The 21,963-nt window shown below is 36.2% G+C and overlaps 1 long non-coding RNA gene across 1 annotated transcript; it reads right to left on the bottom strand.

Annotated features, from left to right (window-relative positions):
* Window positions 1-1,411: 1,411 nt before the first annotated feature.
* Window positions 1,412-9,829, bottom strand: LOC147475757 (uncharacterized). Its single transcript, XR_015207203.1, has 3 exons — window positions 9,484-9,829; window positions 9,327-9,390; window positions 1,412-1,516 (listed from the first exon to the last, which is right to left on the bottom strand). It is a non-coding gene; the product is annotated as an uncharacterized LOC147475757 (long non-coding RNA).
* Between the last annotated feature and the right edge of the window lie 12,134 nt (window positions 9,830-21,963).

The raw sequence follows: 21,963 nt of genomic DNA, 5'->3' as shown, positions 1-21,963 counted from the left end.
CTCACATGCCTAGAAATAGATGAATTTACACATTAAGTTCTTCATCTTGTTGTCTTTGGATGTGAAATCATAGCACATGAAAAAAAAAATACTTATTCGATCAAATAAAAATAATCAACACCAGAATTAGGAGACATGAATCCTATCACACGTTACAAATGGAACACCATCACAACATATGAATCCACCATCTTTTACTTTCATACCAACTTTGAAGTTCAACAATATCTTTTAAGTTTAATTGAAATAAATGAACTTGGAATCAAAGAAAAATTAACCCACTAATCAAATATGAAACACATCATGTAGACACCCCATTTTTGCACCTCAAGCATAATTCATTCACGATTTTGCCTTGAATTAAATTTGATCATATAAGATGATTTGCTTTCTAGAGTCTTCTTTTCTATATCAAACTTCTTTCTATTCATCTACTTTTAGCGTCTTTAGACTCTCCTCATCATGTTCTAGCTATGGCTGAAGTTTTGTTGCTTTCTGAGTTTTGAGATGAAAATGACCAAAATGCCCCTGTAACCCTTTGGAGCCCAAATCTCATTTTTTCCACTCTTTCTTTGGATGAGATTATTTTATATTTGAATTCCCCTTGAAAAATCCTTCGAAATGAGTACAAGCTTGCCTAGGTTACTTTTGGATTTCGGAAACCCTAATCTTGCCCTATCCCGCTTCAAAACAAATTATATGACCTTTGAGTGCAACATTTTTTTGGAGTAAGATTTCGACCCAAGGATATTTTTAAGAGTTCATGGACCTTCCTAATGGATTAATTAACAATTTTTGTGAAGAAGAGTTTGCCTAATTTTGACCTGGTCAAAGGGAATTTGCAGTGTTCATAAAATGGTCAAGATGGGCCTTTTTGGTTGGATTTGGACATATGCTCATGGGCTGTGGATCCAGCTCGAGCTGGACCTTTTCATTAGGGTTTCTAGCCCATTTTCAAGCCTCCAAAAACCTAGAGAACCTTCCTTAATTGTTTGATTTGATTTGATCCCTAAAATCAAGAATATTCTAGAGAATATGCCATTTTGGAGCCAAGTTTGGAAACCCTAGATTATGGGCTCATTAAGGACGTGTAGGGCTTGATTTTTTGCCCTAATCCATCTGAAATATCCAAAGATCAAGGGCCAAGATCGCACCCCTTATCCCACCTCTTGAATCAAGGGCCAGATTTAGGAGGTGCAACCAGAAAGAGATCAAGCCATTGGATTTTTCTTCATCAATACTCAGCCATTGGATCAAACTCATTACCATATTGAAATCCATCCCAAAAAGCTATAAATATGGGTCTCATTCACCCATAAAAAAACAATCTAGAGCAAGCTAGAGCTAGGAATTCGGAGTTAATAATCTGGACCTAGTTATTCGAGCTAATAAATTTCTTTTCTTGATGTTCTTCATTTTTTCTTTCTAGTTCTTCATTTTTAGCCTTTTTCTTCCTCAATTCGATCTTGAGTAGAAACTTCTTTTCACCAAAAGTTGTTTTTTTTCCTCAAATCACCTGTTTCAATCCAAAAATCACAGTTGTCAATTCAAGATCAAGTTTATCATCAATCAATCAATCTACAATCAAGTATGAGGCAATATTCCAAACAAGGTGACATCTTTCTTTTCTCTTTTATTTCCTTTAGCATTGCATATTAGGTTTTTTTTTTTTTTTTTAGTTTTATTATAGCATATAGTTATTAGTTTTTTTCCAACTTGGTAGATTAATTTTTCAAGCTTTCTTCGTTTGCCTATCTTAACATGTTACACCTCAATAGAAGTAAAATTTGGTTTTTACCAGGCGATTATCAGGTGCCTAACACCTTCCCACATCATCATTACCTTGACTCGAACCCAATAATCATCTAGTTTCGAGGGTTAGTCCTTCACATAGGTTTTACTCAACTTTTTTCCTTAATAAAGTTAGTGGCGACTCTAAAATCAATTGCATAGACTTAGGTACACATTTCAGGCTTACAGTTTTTGGCGACTATTTGGGACATCCCTAGAGAGTCGGACTTACATTTTCTTTGAGGTGTTTCAGTTAAGATAGGAAAGAAAGAAGGCTTATCCGGAAGCTAGTTGGAATAGAAGACAGTGGTTAAGGTTATCTCGTGCAACCATTAATTGCCGATTCAAATGGAGAATCTACCGACGGTTCTTCTCAAGAGTTATCGCTGCCACCTATATCTTCATCATGATGTATGTGCCACAAGGAAGTTCTCCACCAAGACTCTCCTCGGTGAGGGACAAATTTTATCGTGAAAATTCAAGTCCACATACAAGTAATTTCGGTGAATCGTCAATCCCTACCCGGTCAAGAGGAATTGATAGAGAAGGCGATGGAAAAGATGTTTCTCAAGATGATGTCAAAGTTTGCAATAACTCCAAGTCTGGGTCAACCACAACAACCAGGTATCACACTACCTCCCATGGTTAGTCCTAACCCTACCATTCTACCAACCTCATTACCTACTCCTCAGATTGTCGACACATAGATCAACCCAATTGCATGTTCCCATGTCAACCCATACTTCGTCCCAATTTTTTCCTCAGGATAACACAACCTACATGCCTCAACCGTTCACTCATCAAACTTTTCAAAGCCCAAACCAAATTCCAACTACAACCATGATGTCCAACCCATTTATGTTACCAACCCCAACCTATTTTCCACAAACTCCACAACCATCGCTCAACACCTAACCCCCCAATACCAAGCTTAAAACCCAATCCAACCACCGGTTGACCCAGAATGGAGGAGATCAAGAAATTGAAAGAAGCAATGACCAAGATGAAAGGTGAAGACGGACCTTGATAATCTGCGGTCCATATCCACGCATCGAGTACCACATGGATTTGAATTTCCAAAGATGGAGCGATATGAGGGAACCGGGTCATCCCAAAGGCCCACATTCAGTATGTATGCAAGTTATCTACACCGATGGGAATCGGGCCGTAACTAATGGTTCAACTATTCCAGAGGAGTCTTAGTGGTGCAGCCCTTACTTGGTGGATGAATACGTAAAACGAAAAATCAAGACTTGGCCTGAATCGTAAATGCTTTAAGAGCTCACTTCTCTTACAACATCGACATCCAAATGGGCCAAGGCAACTTGAAGCTTTGAAGCAAGGTCGAATGAAAGTTTTACAGAGTACATTACAAGATGGAGGACAAAAGCGCCCAAATCATTGATAGGTTGAGAGCGAGCAAATTAGGATGGTTATGAAGAGTTTGAACCAAGAGTATGCAACCAGGCTAAGTGCTAGTTATCATCCGACATATCAAGCCTTAGTTTTTGGATCACAAATAGAAGATGGGTTATCATCCGCAATATTTCTCCCATCAGCTCAATGTCTATAGGATCTAACCAGTGAAAGAAGAAGCCTCCCATCAGAACGGTGAACAACAAAGAAGCCAATGTGGTTGCCGCACAAGTTCAACCTCACCTACATACACATAAATTCAATCGAGGTGACAACTCATCCTTTTTCCCATCAAGTCCGGTTTCCTCAAGAAGACGAAGACAGGGGGTTTTCCTGTGCAAATGAGACAGTTCACGTAATTAGGTTTCCCATTACAAGTTGTATTGAAGGCTTTAGTCCAGCGGGGCTTGATTACGTTAATGCACCGAGGCCTCCTCCAAACCGTGCCATTCGGTATGACGCTTCAAAACATTGTGACTTCCATGGGGCTCCCGTGTCACACGAGAGGTGCATGCTCCTTAAACATCTTATCCAAAACTTAATTGATGAGGGTAAGATAGATCGCCCGACCTCGGCACTCCCAATATATCGACAAATCCATTACCAATGCATAATGGGAGAGTTAATAATTTGGAAGCTGTCAAGAAAGATCCGGCATCATTCATCATTCCGATTAGACAGACATCCAATGTTAACACCACAAGGCCAGTTAATCTTCAAGATGCAGTCAGAAAATGCATGGAGCAAACAAAGCCTAGAGGTATCCAACTAAATGAGGTGGTAGCACCATTTCTTCATACTCCACAGATTCAAAAGCCGTTCAAGTTGACTAGAGAGCACCTGGAATCCTTTATGATGCAGAGGCCTATTACAACATGGGTAGATCCTTTGAATACATATCAATCTACGGCATCACAAGTGGGGGTCGAACCTCAAGGACCCGTGATTCGCGTAATCCAACTCTTCAGCATAGGTGATCCAAACTCCGATCACAATCCCAAAGGTCCGTTCGTGCCCCAAGAGTCATGATACCGAGGAGGTTCTAGGGAAGAAATTAATTGAGGCGAGAAAAGTACGATGACTCGACAATCTCACTACATGGGTTGAAGCAATTAGAACCTAGTTTGGCGAGGAATGTGTTGAGACTCACGGTTTGACAAGAGGAGGAAGGATATACAAGCCACCACACTTACGTAAGGATCGAGGTCTTGGCCCAACAAACCGACTCCACCCACTCAATGAACCGTAAAAGCAAGAGGGTAATGAAGTAATCCAACAATTGCAGAAAACCAAGTCCAATATTTCCATATGGGGTTTACTCATGGCATCACCCCAACATAGGCAAGCAGTTCTTCAAGTCTTGAACCAAGCTCATGTTCCAGCTTCTATCCAGCCGAATTTAACGACTTGGCACGTACCGTCGCTTCCCTCAGGAAGACAAACTCCATAATATTTTCTGATGATGATCTGACCGCAGACAGAATAACTCACATGAAAGCATTGACTATTACGGTGCATTGCAACAACTATAAGGTGTCATTTGTATTGATTGACAACGGATCTGGTTTAAATATCTGCCCGGTCAATTCTGCGAAAGCCATTGGAATCATGCCGGAAGACTTCACTTTCACTAAGGATACAGCCAGAGTTGTTCATGGGTTTGATAATCAGAGAAGAGAAGCCCTTGGCGAGTTTACAACTGACGTCCAAATAAGTCCAACCACGCTCAAAGTCACATTCTTGGCTATGGACATCGAGGCTAATTACAATTTCCTTTTCAGGCGGACCATGGCTACACCGGCCGGCGCGATTCCTCTACACTTCGTAAAAGCTTAAGTTCTTATGGCAAGGAAGATTATCCGCATTATCGGTGATTCGGATGATTTGGATTCTTCAGAAGAGCATAAGGTAATACCAATGATTGAAGGAAAGTGTAACTACACTGAGGAACCATTAGGGATTGTGGAGTTTAGAGCACCCGACAAGGAGAAGCTCCCTACCCCATTTTGCAATGGAAATCCCAAGATGACTCAGTTGTTCCATGAGCATAACTATTTTCCAGGACTTGGGTTGGGAAAAAACCAAAACGGCATTTTAGAACCACTGCAGATTCCTAGTCAAGATGATCGAAAAGGGCTAGGCTATACTGAGGAGGTTGTGGAAGGACTGCAGAATTGTTTATCGATTCTAACGCCATGGTGAATTATCTCAGATTGGCTCTACCTGATCTAGGGGCAGAGATTGAGGCTATTATTGATTCCAATATATTTTGGGCTTAAGACGACGGCGACCCGCATCCAAACTCGGTTACTATTTGAGCCGGATGTTAATTCCTATTCAGATATCGCCAACTTAGGTTGGATCATGAGGCTAGACAGTTTAATTGGATAAATGAGGTTGGATCGACATCCTCCTCGCCGTATGGACTATACTCCATCTTTTACTTTGGCCAGTTCCCCGGTTAGATATCGACCCGAGAGACAGATCGGTTACTCCTTATCGCGGTCCGGTTGGACCCTCGGACCATACTTGATTGGATGATTTGTTGAATATGGAATCTATTATTGACCCGGCTCAATTGAATGTTGAGAACATGCCACTTTTCGATTCCCGCATCGCAATATGAAATTTGGGAAAGGTTTCTAGATAACGCTAGATTCCGATGAGGATCCAATCCTTGACGGACACTATGATGATTGGGGAACCCAAATATCCATGACCGATCCGTCCCCTACCAACATCCTCTCTTTGAGCCTTCGAGATGAATCCGATATGGCCAAAAAAAAAAGCCCGTGAGACTTTCTGTTTCAACCCATGTATATAATCATATTTCAAAAATCCAAAAAAATTCAAATATTTCAAAAATCCAAAAAAATCAAAAAAGTTTTAAAACTCCCGCAGATTTGATTTACCCCCTTGCCTTAGGGCAAGATGATTGGATGATTTGTGCAGGTTATGACCCCCTTTCCCCCGACGATGAAGAAGAAATGGACAATGAAGTTGCTGAGTCCATTCTTCCTCACGAACATTATGAAGACCGATCGACGCCAGTCATTGAGGAAACAGAGACAATTAATCTTAGCACCACAGAAGAACCACGCGATGTGCACCAATAATATGGCAGAGTATGAGGCTTGTATTGCTGGACTTCGAAGTTGCACTACACAACTCCGATAAAGGAGATTGATGTTTTGGAGACTCCTTGCTAATTATCAGCCGGATCACGTAAGAATGGAAAGTTAAGCATGCCAACCTCCTTCCTTATCACAAGTGCTTCGAGAGAACCGGTTGGCGAAGTTCGACCAGATTAATTTCACTCACCTTCTGGAAAGGCAATAGCTTTTGCCGATGCTTTGGCTACTTTAGCCTCTATGCTCAAGATTAGGAAGGTGAAACATTTAGGCCAATCGAGATTATATCTCAAAGTGAGCCGCCTTATTGCTTTGCTATTGATATATGGGCCGAGTCCCCCGATGGAGGCCCATGGTGGTACCATGACATTCGTGAGTATCTTCAACATCAACGACTCCCTAATGGTCTGACTAAAAGACAACAACGATCACTTCGGCTTTTAGCTTGCCAGTTTATCATATGTGGAGATGTTCTATACAAGAGGTCGTACGATGGGATTTTACTCAGATGCTTGAATGAGAATGAAGCTCGGACAGTTATGACTGAAATACATGAAGGAATTTGTGGCCCTCACATGAGTGGGCACATGTTAGCTAAGAAGATCATGAGACTGGGATACTATTGGACAACTATGGAGACAGATTGTTGCAAGTACGTTAGAAAGTGCCATAAGTGTCAGATTCATGGGAATTTGATGCGCGCACCGCCTGCCGAGTTAAACCCATTTTCTGCGCCTTGGCCCTTCTCTGTTTGGGGGCTCGATGTCATTGGCAAGTTAAATCCTTCAGCATCCAACGGACACGGCTTTGTCCTTGTTGCCATTGATTACTTCACTAAATGGGTCGAAGCTATATCTTTAAGTAGTGTTACGACATTGAATGTGGCGAAGTTCTTTCGCACCAACATTATTTGCCGGTATGGGGTACCACATGAGGTTATCACTGATAATGGTACATGCTTCAAGAGGAAGGAGTTTAATGCTATACTGTAGCAGTTCAAAATTCAGCGACATTTGTCTTCACCCTACAGACCTCAGACTAATGGGGCAGTTAAAGCGGCAAACAAGACACTTGTCAGGATTGTAGAGAAGATGACTGAGACATACAAAGACTGGCATGAGAAGTTACCATATGCACTATGGGCTTATCGAACTTCTTCGCCATACGACCCACGAGTCTACTCCCTATCGCGCTAGTCTATGGAATGGAGGTCGTTTTTACGAAGTAGAAATGCCTACTCTACGCGTTTTGCGGTGAAGGTGCCCGCTCGGAGGAGGAATGGATCCAAGCCGAGTGGAGTCTTTGAACCTAATCACAAAAGCGACTTAAAGCTACAGCTTCATGCACGAAGCTTACGAAAAAAGAATCGCCCGAAAGCATTTAATAAGAAAGTTCGTCCGGAGAGATTTGAAGGAAGGGTACTTGGTTCGAAGAAATTAGGCCTAAACATCCGCCAAAACCCACGAGGGAAGTTCGGACCCTAATTGGGAGGGGCCCTTCATTATTAAGAAGATTCTACTGAAAAAATTTTGTGATCCTCACTGATCTTGACGGTGTTGAGTTCTCCAATCCTACCAATGCCGACCAGTTAAAGAGGTACTTTTCGTGACCCAACCTTGTTTTTTTGAGACAAAGAGTATAGTGGAAATCTTAGAGAAATGATGGGACAGGCCATTTTTTCCCGATATATTAGCCTAACAAGCCCACCCAATGTTGTATGTTTCCTCTAGAAGCCATTTTGAGCCTTAGCCTTTTCTTTCATCCCCACGATTTGACCTATGTCCTTTAGGAAACCAGTTTTACCCTTAGCCTACCCATAGATACCCCAATCCCATTTTATAGAACTTGTCATGATCAGGAAAATCATTTTCATCACCAATTATTGATCGTTAAGTATCTACTATGGTCCCAATCTACAATATGCTATGATTACCCCAATGGTTACCCCCAAGAGAAGCTGGAAAAAAAAAAAAAAAAAATCATGCAAGGGGCAGAAAAAAAATCCATGCAAGGGGCAGTACAAATCAATTCAAAGGGCGGTTCATAGGAAGTTTAGGATACTTTATCATTTTCTTTTCGTGACAAGTTCTACCCTAAATTCAAAAAAATAAAATAATAAAAATAAAATAAAATAAAAAAAATAAAAAAAATCCTTATTCTTTTAACCCACTACCTAAGCCTACATTATAGTCCCATGAAAGTCCGCTCTTGATCTTTAGATCCACTATGTCTCCTAGTTGAGAAAGGTTCAAGGTAAAAAAAAGGTTGGCATTGGAAGATACACCAATACAGTGTGATCCATTCAGAGGTTATCAAGGCCAGAAGGGATGTTTTCGGAAGTGTCTCTAAGAAGTTGTCCTATGCGTACTTTATGATCATTGTGAGTGGTGGAAAGGATTTATGGTTGGTTTTCAGCATATTGTGGATTGAGTGGTGGAAAGGATTTATGGTTGGTTTTCAGCATATAGTGGATTGAGCGGTGGAAAGGATTTATGGTTGGTTTTCAGCATATAGTGAAGATCATGCAATCAGATAGGGAAAAGGGTGGTGTGTGCTTACTACTTTTGGTGCTAAGATTAATCGTACTCCTATCCTGAGGTCGTTCTCGTGAGGATCTTCTTGTCGGTAACTCGTTCCCACACCTTTACTTATTATTCAATCATTAGTGGTATTTTTTTTTTTTGTCTGCGGATAAAAAAAAATGTTTTGTTTTACATTGTTTTCAAAAAAAAAAAAAAAAAAAAAAGATTTGTTTTCGAAAACTTGGTTTGCTTTGGATGGCTTATGATGAAAAATCTAGGATTTCGAGCATGTAGAAAATTCTGAAGCCAATATTCCTAACTAAACCATGTACTTGTTTTACTAACATAGCATGCATACACCACAATCTTTCTAACTATTCACGCTAATATAGTTGCATTGTTTTCATGCATATCATGTATATTTCACTCCATTATAATATGTGTAGTGAGAAATAAATTGTCTAACCTTTGCCGAGAAAGTGTCTCCAAGATTTATAGTTGCTAAATGCCAAGAACACGTGAGAGCAAGGCTGCCATTGGTGAATAAGATAAGTGAGATTCCATTATAGATTGCCCCAAAGAATCACTGTTAGTTCGAAAAGAAAAAGAAAAAAATGCGTTACCATAGCATGGCGTGGTTTGTACTGTGTGGCGTGCCATCGCTTCTTCTCTCCTGGACATCTAAGGTACGGCTCTCCCATTCTTCACTGGACGGTGGCAAGGTATGTTTATTCCTCCTTTGGTCCTGTTTATATAGGTTTGGTTGGACCGTCCAATTAGAAAGTACACGTGACTTTGTTTGTTTAAGAAGTCGGTGGATTTTGTTTCCAAAAGAAAACTGTTCGTTTGGGTTTCAGAAACAAATGATTTGATTTTGAGAAAAGACAAAACTATTTGACTCTTCAAAGATTCCTTCCTTTTAAACCAACAACTGTTTCCCAAAAGAATGATTCGGTGCAAGCACCAGAATTGGAAGTCGGTACCCCTTACCTTTTTTATCATTCGGTCCTGTTCAACCAGTTTTGGACCCGTTTGATCCGGTTGGCCCAGGTTGACCCGGTTGGTCTAGACTGACCCGGGTTTGAACTGTTTGACCCGGTTTTCACCAGTTTTGATAGTTGACCAAGTTTGACCAAAAAAAAAAAAATCCAAAAACTTTTCAAAAATAAAAAAATGATGAATATTAGTACCATGGGGTTCTTACCCTCCAGTATGAGAAAATATTCATCAAGTTTTGTTTTTCACCGCACTATTGGTAACCACTTGATCATTAATATCATTTCGGTAACTCCATTTGTGCAATATTAAAATTGTTCGCGAGAACAATGTCAGTTTTTACTGACAGCCTCATGGATGGATCAGCTTGAACTCATAGTGACAATCTTTTCCAACCCAAGTATACTTGAACGTAATTGATTGATTGATTGATTGAGCTTGAATATCATCATCCCCAGCATCCATCTTTCATCTCTTATCTTCCCTAGCAGTGTTCGTCTGTGTCTTCGTCCATCTTCTTTAGAATCTCCTATCCCCAGTGGATCTTCTTGCTCTCCCCGGTGAGTCTTTTCTTTCGTCAGTGTTTGGTTATCACCATTATATGAGAATCTTTAATCCAAGTCAAAATCATGAATGAATTGATCTATCCATTTAATTTCACTAGTTTTCTAAAATGAATTTGAAAAATATCAGATTTCAAAAAAAATTTGTCCCTTGATTTCAAAAAAGTTGTTCATCATTTTCAGAAAATATTTTTCAATCAACCAATATCATGTTACGCGGTGTAAGTCCGTCCGATGCTTCCGCTAGCATTAATATTTTGTCTTGTGGTATAAGTCCGTCCGATGCTTCCACAGATAATCCAGTTGCCATGTTGCGTGGTATAAGTCCGTTCGATGCATCCACCAACATTCAATCATTTTTAAGCCCTCACAAACAACTTGAAAGAAATCAAGGATTTCAAATATCCAGGGAAAATGCCCTCTTTCAAAAATATTTTTCAAATGAATTTTCAAAAATTACATGAGATCTTTTGGCTGGAGCTTGACAAAAATGGTTTGTCTCCATGGCTTTGCCGTTCAGTTGCAAGCAACCTCCGCCAAAGAGGGGCAACTGTAGACACCCCATTTTTGCACCTCAAGCATAATTCATTCACGATTTTGCCTTGAATTAAATTTGATCATATAAGATGATTTGCTTTCTAGAGTCTTCTTTTCTATATCAAAATTCTTTCTATTTATCTACTTTTAGCGTCTTTAGACTCTCCTCATCATGGTCTAGCTATGGCTGAAGTTTCGTTGCTTTCTGAGTTTTGAGATGAAAATGACCAAAATGCCCCTGTAACCCTTTGGAGCCCAAATCTCATTTTTTCCACTCTTTCTTTGGATGAGATTATTTTATATTTGAATTCCCCTTGAAAAATCCTTCGAAATGAGTACAAGCTTGCCTAGGTTACTTTTGATTTCGAAACCCTAATCTTGCCTCTATCCCGCTTCAAATTTATTATGTCGCCTTTGTTGAGTGCAACATTTTTTGGAGTAAGATTTCGACCCAAGGATATTTTTAAGAGTTCATGGACCTTCCTAATGGATTAATTAACAATTTTTGTGAAGAAGAGTTTGCCTAATTTTGACTGGTCAAAGGGAATTTGCGTTGTTCATAAAATGGTCAAGATGGGCCTTTTGGTTGGATTTGGACATATGCTCATGGGCTGTGGATCCAGCTCGAGCTGGACCTTTTCATTAGGGTTTCTAGCCCATTTTCAAGCCTCCAAAACCTAGAGAACCTTCCTTAATTGTTTGATTTGATTTGATCCCTAAAATCAAGAAATATTCTAGAGAATATGCCATTTTGGAGCCAAGTTTGGAAACCCTAGATTATGGGCTCATTAAGGACGTGTAGGGCTTGATTTTTGCCCTAATCCATCTGAAATATCCAAAGATCAAGGGCCAAGATCGCACCCCTTATCCCACCTCTTGAATCAAGGGCCGATTTAGGAGGTGCAAACCGTAAAGAGATCAAGCCATTGGATTTTTCTTCATCAATACTCAGCCATTGGATCAAACTCATTACCATATTGAAATCCATCCCAAAAGCTATAAATATGGGTCTCATTCACCCATAAAAACAATCTAGCAAGCAAGCTAGAGCTAGGAATTGAGGAGTTAATAACTGGACCTAGTTATTCAGAGCTAATAGCCTTCTTTTTTCCCGGTGTTCTTCATTTTTTCTTTCTAGTTCTTCATTTTAGCCTTCTTTTCTTCTCGCCGATCTTGAGTAGAAACTTCTTTTCACCAAAAGTTGTTTTTTTCCTCAAATCAATTGTTTCAATCCAAAAATCACAGCTTGTCAATTCAAGATCAAGTTTATCATCAATCAATCAATCTACAATCAAGTATGAGGCAATATTCCAAACAAGGTGACATCTTTCTTTTCTCTTTTATTTCCTTTAGCATTGCATATTAGGTTATTTTTTTTTTTTTTTAGTTTTATTATAGCATATAGTTATTAGTTTTTTTCCAACTTGGTAGATTAATTTTTCAAGCTTTCTTCGTTTGCCTATCTTAACATGTTACACCTCAATAGAAGTAAGGCTGGTTTTACCAGCGATTGTGGGCCTAACACCTTCCCACATCGTACCTTGACTCCCGAACCCAATAATCATCTAGTTTCGAGGGTTAGTCCTTCACATAGGTTTTACTCAACTTTTTCTTAATAAAGTTAGTGGCGACTCTAAAATCAATTGCATAAACTTAGGTACACATTTTTGTGCTTACACATCATTTTGCACTTTCTTGTCCATTTGCAATTTATTAGATGTCATAAAAGATTTTCTACCATAAAATTTACTTTTTACCTATTGGCCTTTAGTTGAATCACTTGATTATTACTATATATTATACTCCCTAGACTGTGAATACCAAGGTTTCGCCTAAGAAATTACAAAGCTAGTAGGTAATTTTTGTTTTTGTTTTATTATTGTTATTATTATTATTACTTACCTCTAAATTAATGTGATATATCTACACCAAGAGGATTCAATCTAATACAATAAAAAAAAAATGTATATAGATCTAGATCATTTCAAGAAAACCTGAGACAACCTAATTTCGAATTTATTCTATAAATGGTGGGAATCAACTTTCAATTCACACACAAGTATAAACTAAAACAATATTCTTTTATCACAATTTAAATTGAGTGCCTCGGTTTAGTCATTGATTTTAGACGAAAACCAATCCGTGCATATATACCCTTACTAATGGGTACTAATAGGTACATAGTTATAAGTTATAAATGTGTTTAGTGGTGTTTAGTGCTATATGCCTTATAAAGGCCTAACCATGAGGTCTCGAATCCCCTTGATGTGAACCATGAGGTCCTTAATTAGCCTACATTTGTTGATATTGTATAACATTATAGCTTGATAGGTTTAGAGTAGTTATTCTTGCATGGTACCTGTAGGATTAAGAAAAGAAAATGAAAGAGAGGATAGTAAGGAGAAGACAAAGATAAAATGAGGAAAATATAGAATATCATTTTTTATTTTTTATTTTTTATTTTGTTTTTATAATAATTAAAGAATAAGACCTATAGAGAGAGAGAGAGAGAGAGACCTCCACTGACATCACTAGATGATGGAATGAGATTAGATATCAAGTTTTCTTTGTCACCTAGTTATCTGGTCGCGTAGATCTACTAATGTATGTGGTAGGCATTGAACGCATGGAGTGTTGTACAAATATTGATGCATCCTCGTGTAACTCCCCAAAATCAAATATAATAAAGATTACGAGGCGTTAATTAGACTATGTTCAATTTTAATTAATTAAAGTCAACTATAAATCATCATATTTTTTTTTTATAAAAAATCCAACAGAGTCTCATCTGTATTTTCGACATATCAAATATACAAATCCTGTCATAACCTGATAATCAAAACGATATAACTCTTACATATCAACCCTTCCATGATATATATAACTTTACATATTTTGAAAACCAAAACATACATATATACAACATCACCCAAATATATACAACGCCATCTAAACATATACACCACCTTCCAAAAGATATAGTAGTAACTGATAAGTGTAAATTTGATGTATAAAATGATGTGACTCAAAACATACACTTATATCAAGACCTTACTCACAAAATTCACGTTAACGTATAATAATTAAAGTAAATGTATCGTCCCAAACCTAAACACTTGAGCATGTGATTAACTACTAGAATCTAACTCTCTAAGGAATCTATGTGAGAAAGATTTTTGGAATCGAATTTTACACTAAAACTAATTTACTTGCTAAACAAGTTATATAAATATATAACATATTAAACATCACTAAGAGAAATAGAGATAGAAGAAATGTGCAGAAAGTTAAATCCACTCATAGAAAGGAAAACCTCATTGATGGAATCCAGTTCATTGCATCTCTAATCTTTCTTAGGATTCATAGACAAACCCAATGAAAGAATCGAGTTTCAATCCCCAACAGTATAATCTCATCTCTAATATCATACTGCTAGCATGAGAAGTTTAAGTGATAACTCATCTCTGGGAAATTACTTCAACTCCTGACTAGAATTTACACCAACTACCATTTTGTGGTAGGATATAAACTCTAGCCTATTTGTCATAAAGAATTAACTAGAACACCATTAATAGAACTTGTTCCTCACATGAACTTCATTAACCCTCCACAAGGGAGGTTTTAGCTCATGATCCTAGGATTTATAAATCACAAAACAAAGTTTTTTTTTTAAAAAAATGTAGAAGAAGAGTGCTAAAATTAAACTAAAAGAAAAGATTTTATTAGAAGATAGAAGTTTATTTCATAAAGGTTTTTTTCTTACAAATTCTTAAACTTATAAACTTATAAACTTGGAAAGAAAAAAAAAAGTAAGTGAAAACTAAAACTTCAAACTTGGCATATCAAGAGAATTGCTCTTCCACTCTCACGTGAATCATCTATCTCTATTTATTTCCATCTTATCCATATTTCCAATCAAGAAAACGGAATTTGTTATGTACACAAAAGTCTTCACCATTTACTCATGTTAGATCCTTGCTTTGTGGTATGGTGTCTTGTGCCAATAATTTCCTTGACTTACTCAATAATAGAGAAGCTCAATTGTGCGGGCCCACATGGTGGTCGGGATGTTGAATTTTTACAAAGTCTCATCTTTGCGAAGAGCTTGTTACACTAATCGTTTTGACAGACCACTTGCCAAAATCAGAGTCCACGTTCAAAAGATATGAGCGTTGGAAGTTTGATAATTTTTCTGCATGTTAATCTTGTTCTGACCTGGAAATGTCTTGTTTTAGTCCCCGGGTTTTAGTCAGGCTTTGTTGAGCTTTACATGGGGTAAGTATAAATATTTTAGGTATAAACATTATTCTATGCTTAAATACTATACTTGGTTTTATCATCATTTTTACGTTGACTGCAAAAACTTGTGAAAGCACGAAAATATAATTATTTCTTGATTATTAAACACATAATTAACCAAAATGTTATATCTCTATGAAGTTTTATATTACAGTTTTGGGTGCCTATCAATAACAACACTACAAATATATATATATATGCATGAAAATAAAATGTTAACTATAAATTGTTTCACTCTAAAGTTTCTACTCCTTGTGTTGCTTTACATACTCCGCTATACTCGTACTGCAATCATCAACAGTTATATCTGAAAAGGGAGATAGGGAGGAAAACAAAAGTTCAGTAGAAAGATACAACTTCTATTAACCATCATAAAAACATTTCACGTATAAATAAAATAGACCAGTATAAACCTAAATATTTAACTAACCAATGGTAATCCTCTAAGGAATATAACAACATCTACCACAAGTTGAGTACATTTCACAAATCAAACTACATTCTAAATAATTTATAGAGATAAATGGATGCCCAGAAACTAATTTATAAAATAGGTTGAATGTTTAAAATTTTGAATTTTCAAAAATTTCCGAATTTCATCTGAAATTTGCCAAAAATTTCAATTTTCCAATTTCAAAAAACATATTACCATTAAAAAAAAATCAGATTGTATTGGCATGGCATATCAGGTTATGAAAAATTCCAAAATTAATTTTGAAAACCAATATTCCGATCCGATCTTGTTGAAACACTGATCAGCTCCTAAATGTGTGTTTTATTATCTTTACATTACTATATTACAACCCTTCTTACGCATATATAATAAACATACAACTCATAGCTTTTACTATATTTTTCAGGTTACATGTCATTTTAGACCACTTATCATAAAAGTTGTATTTTAGCGCCAAAAGGAGCCTTATTAACGTTTATTATGAAAACTCAAGTTGCTATGAAAAAGTGCTGAAAAAGTCAAAGTCAAAAGTCAATGACTCAAAACCAGAGGACTAAAGTCACGTCCTTAACTCAGAAGACTGGAGATGGATGGCCTTGCTACAAAAGAAGACGTGCTCAAAAACCTAGCTTGCTCAAGAAGATATGGAAAAGCAAAAACAAAAGCATAAAGGAAAAACAAAAAAGCAACATAATGAGGTGTCTTGATTGTAGAGGGAGAGAGCAAATCAGTTTTTGGCAAAAGATGTATAAAAGCCAAAAAGTATGAGGAGAGAAGACACCTAGACTTAATCTATGGTAATGTAGGAGTATTTCAAGTCATTTACATTTTCAAGTTTTTATTGCTTTATTTACTTTTTGTTCTTCATTTGAACTTTTCAATTCAAGTTCATTCTTCAAGTTTCAATCTAAGTTTGTTCTTCATACAAGTTTACATTCAAGTTTGTCATTCAATCTTCAATCTAAGTTTTCATTCACCAATACAAGTTTTTTCATTCAAGTTTAGTCAAGTTTCAATACAAGCTAAGTTTCATTCATTCAAAAACAAGTCATGAACTTTAAGAATACTACCTTCTCACCTTCATAAACTCCCATCAATCCATCTCTAAAAATTTATGGTGAACCTCAAACTAATCCCCACTCCCACTATACAACTACTTCAAACACACCCCTAGATGATTATACAATCAAAACCTTAAGTTTTAGTGTTTTACGCATATTTCAGTGGATTACCTCTTTGTGGCATTTATTATCATCTATTGCATGATCTGATAGTATATGTTTCAATAACTGACTTGTCCTCGAATGAAGTCTCGATCTCCAAAGCCAGTTCATTTGGAGATATCATCACCTGTGATGATTTGTATAGATCTAGAACAATATATATACCATTGAGATTCCTAATGGCTAAACTGAAGAAATATTCTTCTTCATTGAATTCAGCTAATGAATTTGCACCAGGAGCATGCTATTTTTATGTTTCATCCTAGGAATAGAAGTAGAAACACCTTCAATAAAAAACTCAAAAAGATCCTTACTTGAAGAAATTACTTCATAACCATTCGTCTGTAAGAGCCGAAATGCCAAGGAGTAGGTCTCTATGTCAGAAAATATCGTTTCATCCCTATGCTGCCAGCATCTAGCTAGCTAGTCATATATCATCTTCTTACAATGACTTGAGGAGAGTAGACATATATCAATTGCATTGAAGAGCAATATAGACATTCAATTTGAAATTCATGTCAAATGCGATTCATTTTTCCAAATAATTGTTGAACTCCTCAATTTGGTGGTTCCTGTGCAACCATTTTTTTTGGTGGTGCCATGACCAAATTGTAATGTACCTAGCTGCTATTATTTTGTCTTCCTTAGTACTTAGTTTTGGTACCCAATATTATTGTAGTTTAGCGCTATATATGCTTGGATTTCAACTTTTTAGTAAATACTGTTGGGAATAGTCCTAGGATCGCAATGCTTTAGTCACTATGTCTATTGAATGCTTGGTTCAATTCTTTCTACTTTGTTTTTGAATTTTTCCGTATGAAATCGAGGGTGGTTCATTGCATTTGTTCTTGTATATATTACTAGCTAGTGCCCGTGCCTACGGCACGGATTTCATATAGTTAATGTGATGTTCTATTATAATTTGCAATAATATAGATGTTGTGATTTGTGTTATATATAATATAATTGTAAATGTGCGTTTCGAGTAAGGTAAGCGTCCGTACGGTGATTAGTTAAAGGGTTGACTATGTTGGTGTTAATAGGCTCATTTTTTTAGCGTGTCACATAAAATTACACAAGCAATATTTGTAATGGAAAATAAAATTTATAATGTAGGCAACTTGGAAAATGTAATGCACTAAAAAATAACACTTACTCAATGATGTAGATTAATTTACTTTTACAAAATTTATCAATAAATTTTGGAAGCATTTGGAAGTAGGTAAATAATGTATAATATTTCAATATTTCAAATAGGGAAAATTGTATAGGTTGTTTTTTTTTTTTTTTGCAGCACAAAGCACAAAGTAATTAGAAGTCGCCGCCTTGACACTTTTTTTTTTGCTACGTACTACGTTTCCACTTATCACATATGGTCAGTTATAAAAGCATAAAAAATTTATTGCAGATGATCCATCAAATGTATAGTGAAAGTTTAGATATCTGGACTCTCATTATTACAAACAACCCAAGATTGAAGCAAGGATAACAATCAAATTTAGCTCTTCCAGTTTCTTCCAGGTGATAGAAAAAGAAGTGTTTCTTGCTATGGGACTCTAAAGTACTTGTAGCGACTGCTTCCATACGTCTTGTTAGGCTTTGAAGAATGCAAACACATCTATCAGATTGCGATAGGTCTCAAAATGGAACTGTCAACACACTTCAGCATATCCAAAACACTTCCACGTTGTCTGAGTTCCAAAGAAAATGAAAATCTCATCTACACATTTTTTTTTTGGTACTTTTAATGGTTAACTAAAAAAATAAATATAAGTCATCTTTTTATTTACATTAAGACATCTCGCTCACAAACCCCAACCGACCTTTCGACTTCGCCGCTGCCATTAGTTTATAGCCGCTTCCAGATCCCATCAGATCCTTTACAATTTTTGTATGAGTGTAGTCGTGTAGAGCCAAAACAACCACAACAACAAACTATGGTTCCAATGTCTCAAAATCTCTTTTACCACCATAAACTAATGGTAATTTAATAGACAATAAACTAATATACATATCAAATTGTTCTTACTCATTCTAATATTGAGCTTAATCACTTCTTCTTTCAAGCAATTCAACTTTTCGAGAACTGGCTTCTAGGGCTAGACATGGCAAAGCTATCAAATATTGCGACCAAGTTTGAACTATGTTATTAGCAATTTAGCATAGATTATTAGGACGAAAGGATACATCACTGGGACCAACCTATTTAGCAATTCCTATGATCAATATTATACATCAACACACTTTTGATACGACTTCAAGAGGTGAACGTTTAAAACTTTCTACTGCGCCATGTCTAGTAATGAAGATACTTCTACCCCATCATAGCCTTAATAAATCAATGAAAAATGCAAACACAAAGTTTATGGAGTTGCTATCAATAAGCTAGTCAAAACATTGAATTAACACATTCATTTGTAGTGACTTTGTAAATACATTCATCGAAAAAAAAAAATATACTCATCACATATAGCTTCTGCAAGAGTCGTAAACATAGTTTGCAGTTTCCATCTGATAAGTTGAACTTGCATGTCATATAGAGTCCTCCATCCACTCTCCGATCTATTGAACTTGCAACCTCTGCATTTGTTGGAAGTGAAAATCGGCACCACCAATCCAATCAAATTAACTTGAATTCTTTATCCTGCAACTACCACCCTGTAATGCTAAATAATAATAATAATAATATATATTTTAACAATCAAAAGTAATCTAATTTTAAAGTATACTGGGGCGCATCACAATATGCATCCCCAACATGAAGAACCGCATATCATAAAGCTTGTGTGGCTGCCAATACAACTAATTGTTTAGGCCAATCGAAGCTGCTACAGTTGAGTCACTATGACTTCCAATTGCATCTATCTTAAGGCTTACATGTACTGTCCTCTTTTTTTTGATAACTTACATGTACTATCCTCTGTTCAAACAATAACCAAATAAGATAATTAAAAACAATTGCATGAAATAGATATGAAAGAAATTCGATATTGGATGAGTAAAACAACAGTAAACTTTGAGCAATAGATGATGAGCCACTTTAATAAGGTTCTTCCACTCGAGTGAAAGTATAGCCTTCAAAACCAATGAAATGTTTTTAGCAGTATGTAAAAGGTCTAAACAGCTTGATGCTTGGCCTAGTATCATGTTTTTTATTAGTTATTTCTGCATTTGCACACAAAAATATCTATAGACTCACTGCATTAGAAAGCTAAGTGAATTGTAGACTGTTGACAATGCCTACGTCTAATTCCAAATCTGGAGCTCAACTACGAAAGCGTCTTTTGTTGTCGCAGGTTATCGTGCTACCACTCGAGTTAGAACCATATTCAAATAGGACCTTCTAGAAAGTTTTCATCCTAAATAAGAAGAGTATATTATGCATTGGAGTAGCAAGACAAAGCATTTTATTAACAAAGAATTAGGGAAGCATAAATTGCAAAAAGGGCCTTGTGGTTCTACCATTATAGGCCCCCTAATGACTAAGGCAATAAAGGAAAGCAATTACTTAAACTTTGAGGACAAACACCCAAATCACCAAAATTCGACATGCTAAGCCATATATACAAAGAGAAAGAAACTATATACCTTCAACATGTGTCTTGGATTAGTCGAGAACAGTGGAATCGAATAAAGATTGGCATAAATCTTTGTTTTTTGCAACCACAACCTGTTCTAACAGAGAGATTCCAAACCCATTTACATTGACCAACTGCCAAATGGAATCTCTAATTTCTAACAAAATAAGTTACGACATTGCTGAAAATTATAGGACTTCAATTTGTTTAATGATTTAAACAGACACAAACCGGAATGAGCTTGGTTGGTTCAGGGAGATATTCTTTACTTTAAAGGTACGCAAGAAAAATGTTTCAATATACATGAAATGGAATCGGCATATTTCTAGCCAAATGTGATATGAATTTAGATATAACAAAAAAAAAAATCTATTTACTAACATAGCTTAAGACATATAGTGGATTCTAGAACTCACTAACTGATGATTAGAGGAAGCAAGACCTTATTGATGGTGTTGAACCTATGTTGGTTAATCTTAAAATCTCAGCAAAGAGGTGCGATTCCACCGCAGTTTGTTTTTCCATGGTAACTATACATTATAAACCAAAGCATTAAAAATGGTAAATGCATATATAAATGATAGTCTAATACAACCTACTCCATTAATTTACTAAAACAATAGAAAAATAGTTAAGAATGCTAAATGACAGAATTTAGAGAAGAACAATAACCATACACAACGTAACCTATAACTAACCTTAGGTATATGAAAGACCTTCATCATGGACAACAATATGATGACGGTTGGTTCCAATGAATATGTATTTAGGAAAATTGGTTTTGCCATTCAGAAAGGGCTTGCGGTGCAATTTGTAGCACATATGACCCCCTTCTAACTTTGTATGATTTATTTTGGATATCAAATAAAATATTTTTTTTGAAAAAAAAAAAAAAACTTGATCAATATGAAGATTAAAAGATTTGCACTGAGAACTTTCATGTCAAAAGCACTGGTCATACCTAGAAATGTTGATAAAATATAGTAAATCAAACAATTAACTAACCTCAGTTTCTAGTTCGCATAAGTACATCATGATATATTCATGCGATACCCCTGAAAGTTTCCTTTGCTTTTGTTATGCATGCATTCAAACAATAAAAAGCATGAAAATATCAAGTGGTATTAAGTACAAAGATTAACGAAAATATAAGATTTAAATATGTTTGGTGGTGTTGGTATTAGGTTTTGGTGTGACAATTTTAGTTTGTATTTTAGTATTCCTACTATTAATGATAGTCATTTCTTTCAGGCACTCTAACAAACACTCGACGCTAAATCGCTAATTTATTTTAATCTCATGTTCTATAAAAAAAAAAGAGAAAGAATTATAAAGGAAAAAGTAAATAGAAAATAAAAATAAATTGCATAGCCAAGAAAAATAAATTTTGATTAAGTTTGACTACATAAATTCAAAATATATATTTAGCAAAAAGAATATTAAGTGCAAGGGG

The sequence above is a fragment of the Coptis chinensis genome, chromosome 9 (assembly GCF_015680905.1).
Source record: "Coptis chinensis isolate HL-2020 chromosome 9, ASM1568090v1, whole genome shotgun sequence".
NCBI lineage: Eukaryota > Viridiplantae > Streptophyta > Magnoliopsida > Ranunculales > Ranunculaceae > Coptis > Coptis chinensis.
The sequence above is the reverse complement of the archived record's forward strand: the minus strand, read 5'-3'. Positions and strand labels throughout refer to the sequence as shown.